The 5,600-nt window shown below is 31.0% G+C and overlaps 1 long non-coding RNA gene across 1 annotated transcript; it reads right to left on the bottom strand.

Annotated features, from left to right (window-relative positions):
• Nucleotides 1–525: 525 nt before the first annotated feature.
• On the bottom strand, nt 526–5,358 carry LOC103425193 (uncharacterized). Its single transcript, XR_003775383.2, has 5 exons — nt 5,148–5,358; nt 4,892–4,915; nt 4,213–4,330; nt 906–1,400; nt 526–799 (listed from the first exon to the last, which is right to left on the bottom strand). It is a non-coding gene; the product is annotated as an uncharacterized lncRNA (long non-coding RNA).
• Nucleotides 5,359–5,600: the final 242 nt, after the last annotated feature.

Below are 5,600 nucleotides of genomic sequence, written 5' to 3' on the forward strand. Positions count from 1 at the left end.
CTTTGTTGTTGTTGTTGTTTATATAGATCAGGATCTAAAAAGGCCAACTCATCTATTGCTACTTTTCTTGCAGTACACAAAAACTTCAGCCTCATTCACTTGTCTTGAAAAATGGGCAATACTTGTACAGGCTGAGAAGCTATAAGTTTAAAAAGATAGTAACCAATTTTGACAAATGAGTTTCTTTGTAGGTATAAATAGGAAGTACAATTATAGATGTCCACTCACATTGATTTGTATGAGTTAACCTTTAGGATGTTCAGGTCAATGAAAAAAAGTGAGAAAATAGTACTATTAAAGACGACCTTGTCTGTAGATCCCAAAAATAATAACAAATATAAAACAAACATGAATAAAATATCAGAGATAAGTAAATATATTCAATTTGACGATAGATGTTTAAAAGTGCGAGAAAAATTATAATCAATAGGTTTAAGAGTGTGGGAAAATAATTTGAACTTGAATGGCTAAAAACGAAACACAAATCGCAGTAAATACATTGAAATAGTTGGTAACCAACAGATAAGAAACAAAACAAATACTTTGTCATAAGGGATAGGAATGTAATACACCAAAATTACATAATGATAAAATACTGGAATAGTGTATAGCAACTAATGTAAGAAGATAATAAAATAAAAATAGAAAAAGTGGGTTTCAGTTAAATCAACTATCTAGATAAAGCTTGACTTTTAAACTTTTAAATACAATGATAATGGGCAAAGACATTGTGTGGACCGATAAAGAAGAAAAAGCTTTTGCAACATCTTCCCACAACGTAATAGACAACTCCTCTTTTCTGTACAGCAAACAAATAAACAACAAAGATTAATTTTTTTTTCCCATCGTAACAAATGAAATGTTGTTAATAATTTTGAACTGCAATATTGAGACAAAAGAATAACCTGGTATTCTCAATGGTCATATCAAACCTCTGGGCTATTCTTTGATTAATTTGTTTTGGTTCCAACCAAGTGATGGACCGTAGTCAGATGACCAATTACATCTTACAATTTGAAAAGTTAACACAAAAACTATGTCAGAACTTATTTCATTTAAAAAAAGAACATAAATGTTTTTAGTTGATGCACACGTAGACAGATAGATATATATGTTTTAATATTACTTGTAAGAATATCATTTCTATTCAGACGCGGATAAAGCATGTTAAAATCTAGCAGGAAAAACCGATGTCACCGAATGGGCGGAAAGACAACAGATAGAATTATAAGCATTGTTTTAGAAGTGAATATAAGTTGGGTATCATGTGGCACGACTTTATACTGCCCTCTGATCTTGATCGTTCGAAAATTTATGACTTCGTAGCAATCACCAGCCTGAATCTTTGAGGCAACGACTTCATAATCAATGTCTGATGGAGAAGCTTCAACCGCATTGTTCTTCACAATTAATCACATCCAAGAAAAAAAATAGAATTAAAAAGGTAATCAACAAAAAAAGGAAAAAAAAATTATATTTTGATACAGAGATTAAATTGGCACAATCAGTAAATAGATTCATTGAAAATATGTAAACCATCAGAAGGAAGATTTATAAAGCACTTTATACATGCATAAAAATGAAACAGAAAAGAAAATTATATAAACATAAATACAAATCAACAAATTAATAAACGAAAAGAAAACCAATGACATAACTATTACTGTTAAAATTCCTAACTAAAATTATAAGACAATGATAACTGACTGTTTCATCAACTACGATACAGTGTAATGTCATGTATTTTTGAAGAGTTCCAGGAATGCTTGATTTCCATACCCTACACACACGAATCTTTATTTTGTTTGCTTTAGTGTAGGGACGTAATTAAGCAATAGGGGTGGCCTTCAAGGTTTCCATTTAACCTGCTAAAAGTGAACATAAATTTTACAAACTTAAGAATCACCATAATACAAATTTGAAAACAAATACGAAAGAAAAGACTGATTTGTTTAAAAAAAAAAAAAAAAGTGAACTTGGCTTATCAACCAAAGGATTTACCATTTAAATGCAGTTTGTTACAACATGAAGATGAACAAATTCAAAGAAACAAATGTAGCCGCAATTTGGATTTACATAAGATAAAACTTAGCAGAAATTGAAAAGTAAATACCTCAGACAACGATAACACCAATCTTAGGAGTTAATTTAGTATGAAACCTATAGTTTGCAAACATTAGTAAAGCCAAATCCTCAGCTGATGTTTAAAGTGGAAAACACTTGAAAAACGAAACAAAAGTTCGATCATCATTTAATGGAGAAAAAACCCGATAGAAGGACATAAATACACAACTAAAACAGTTGATCCATGCTACTTGTAAATAGGTGCATATATACTTTTCTTTCCCTTTGACACAAATATATTTGCAGCTATTTTTATGATCTAAACTACAATTTATAAAATATGAACATACAAATATTATATCTCCTAAAAAACATAATAACACCAATCATTTTTTTTTTGTACAAATAAGGTGATCATTGCGTTGAAACACACCATTTCTTCTGAGTTTCTTTTTTCTCATTTTGCCAACACTGATACCATTCATTACTCACTCAAACAATAACCCACAACAACACCATATCTAAAGCAGTTCACAGGTTTTAAAATCAGTTTCTTACAAACAAATACAATGGTAAGCTTACCATTACCAACCTCATTACCAATAAAAGACACATTATGTTAAGACACCAAATAAAAACTAAACACAACTCCACACATGATTTTCACAACATAGAAAAGCAAAAGAAAACTTGCAAGTTCATTCTTAAAATAACCACCAAGCTTAGTTATATAAATTTTTAAAATCAAATTACACAAACAAATATGAATTACATCTCACTGTCATCAAACCTATCACCCAAAATGAACACCGTGCTCAACAAAAAAGATACTTAAATAAATAACACTTTTAAGAATTCGAATAAACAACACTGCATCTGAAACACTTGACACTTATAAAACTTGCATGGCCTTTAAAAAATCTCAGCACCTCGTTCAACATAAGTTTTTTAAATGCATCATAAAAACTTGGATCCCATAAGAAAATACATGTTGTTACTGTCAAAAGTCAGAGCAAGAAAGAAGATAAGTTTGACCTAGTTCAAATTCCATTCATCACCAAACAACAAAAAAAAATTTGTCAAAAATTAGTATTTTCTCACAAATTCTTTATCTAAGACGAATATATACATTTTCCTATTTAAAAAAAAAAGCTAAACAGAATAGATAACAAGGAGGTAAATCCATGTTTTTTTATATGAAGAAAATAATAAAATAGCTAAGGTAATATTGCTATACCTTTTTCATCTCACTTTTTTATTTGAATAATACATGCTAACAAAAAAAATATAAAAAAAATCAAATACCCTTATGTTCAATCTAATTGGATCTTTATTATGCTAGGTGTCTTACTTACATGGAAAACATCTGAAAACTTGAAGTATCAAAACCAACAAAAATTTGACCAAATGCACTGATAAACCAAAAGGTAACAAAACTTATATCAATTTAAATTTTCATCTCAAAAAACTGTTGAACAACAAATATTTGTAATGATCTAAACAGTCATTAGGTTAAAAAATTAAAAGCAAAAATCAAACCATATAACATTGCACAATCGAAACGACATCCACAAAACCACCACAGGAAAATACGGTCAAAAATCTAGGTGAAAGACCAAAACAACACCATATCTCAAAAGCTTGATACACACTCATAAAACCAAAATAGTTACACCAACGTTGACAAAGGTTCTTTCTCAGTATAAGCATGTCGTCACAAGTTAAAACCCTCATCACTTTCATTAGCACATGTCAAGGAATTCATTTTGAAATCCCAAACACGCAAATGTTAGTTTGCTAATTAACAAAGCAATACAAAGATTTTAATAGATCCAAACACATAGATCTTAGTTTGCTAATTAACAAAGCAATACAGAGATTTTAATACATCCTTCTTCAATAAATAAAAACAAAACTATAAAATCAATTGATCACTCTGGCTAATTAACAAACCAATACAAAGATTTTAGCCTTTAAAATTAAAACTATAAAATCGATGCATCACTTTGTTAAGTATGAATCATCACAAAAAAATTCAATCAAATTTCAATGGTAATCAGGTCACATTCTCCATCAATTGAATATCATTAACCACAATTTGATTCCAATTAACAAACAAAGAAAAACAATCAATAACATCTTTTATACCTGTAATAAAATGACGTATCCTGAAAGGGCGCTTGTTTGGGTTTGAAATAGGCACACCTTGCTTTCTAGCTGATTCGTATACTTCACTTTTCTCTCATTCTACCTCAGGGTAAATTGCCTATTAGTTAAACACCGTCCAAGCATATAAGATCCACAAAAAGTAACGTAAAGAATTGCTACATAGATCAAAAGAAATCCACAAAATTTAGCCAAATGTAATCTCTAAAGATTTTGAGAACACATAGACCAATTTCCCCTAGTTTAATTTTGATAAATGCAAAATAAACAGAAACAACTCAGCCGAAAACACCAAAGCAAAAAAACCTAAAAACAACAAGATCAAAACCTCAAAATCTCTTAAAAGGTAGAAAACGTAAACAAAAACATGAATACACACATATCTCAGTTTTGAAAACAAACAAGAAACCATTATTCACCAAGCTCTTCCTATCAAGAAGAACAACAACCTGAGAAAAACATATAATGGTTTCCCAATATAAAAATTTATTCTCTATATATAAATTTAGGGTGTGTGTGTAAAGCTTGTCACTTAGATTCAATTAGGATTTTAGAAAAAAAATTATTATCAATCACATCTTATGGTGCTCAATCAAGGCTTACAACACACAAAAATAAAAAATGTGCAAAACCCCAAAAGGGAGAATGCAAAAACACTCACCTTTAACATACACAGCTTCCAAACCTACACACAAAAGCACAACACAACCAAAGATTAGTTTCCAAGGAAATGAAGAACAAAACCACAGAAAAAAATCCATACAGAACAAAATCAAAATCTCATACCCAAAAACTGAGGACAACAACAAAACCCCCAAATTTTGAAAGCACATATCTAAATAGGAAACCCATTGGCAGAATTGAAAATCACAGAAAAGAAAATCAAACTCTTGCACTAAGAAAAGCAAAGAACTCACCAGGAGTATTTAGCTTCTGCAAGTTCAAGATCCATGGAACCCAACCCACCAACCCAAATAAGCTACCAGTTGACGAATTTTCCCCCAACTCCCCCAACAAAGTGACTCCACACCGGCAAACACAAAGATCAGCAAAAGAAAAGGCACCAAGGGTTCAAAAATGGCAGAAAACGATAGGGGAGAGTGGTAGAAGTCGAGAAAAGGAATGAAGAAAAATGAAAGAGCAAGGAAAAAAAAAGAACAAAAGTAGAAAAAAGGTTGAGCAGCCGATGATCAACACGTGTCTAACATGGAGAAAACCGTGATTTTTGCACCCCAAAGATCGAAGAGAAGAACAACCGGAGGAAAAGGTAAGAGGCAAAAATGTCCACGCAGGTCATCCACAGTGCCCACCTCGGTTGAGTTTTAGTATATAGGATTTCTATAGCTAAGATATGGCTCACAAGTCACACC

The sequence above is a fragment of the Malus domestica genome, chromosome 08 (genome assembly GCF_042453785.1).
Source record: "Malus domestica chromosome 08, GDT2T_hap1".
Taxonomy (NCBI): Eukaryota; Viridiplantae; Streptophyta; class Magnoliopsida; order Rosales; family Rosaceae; genus Malus; species Malus domestica.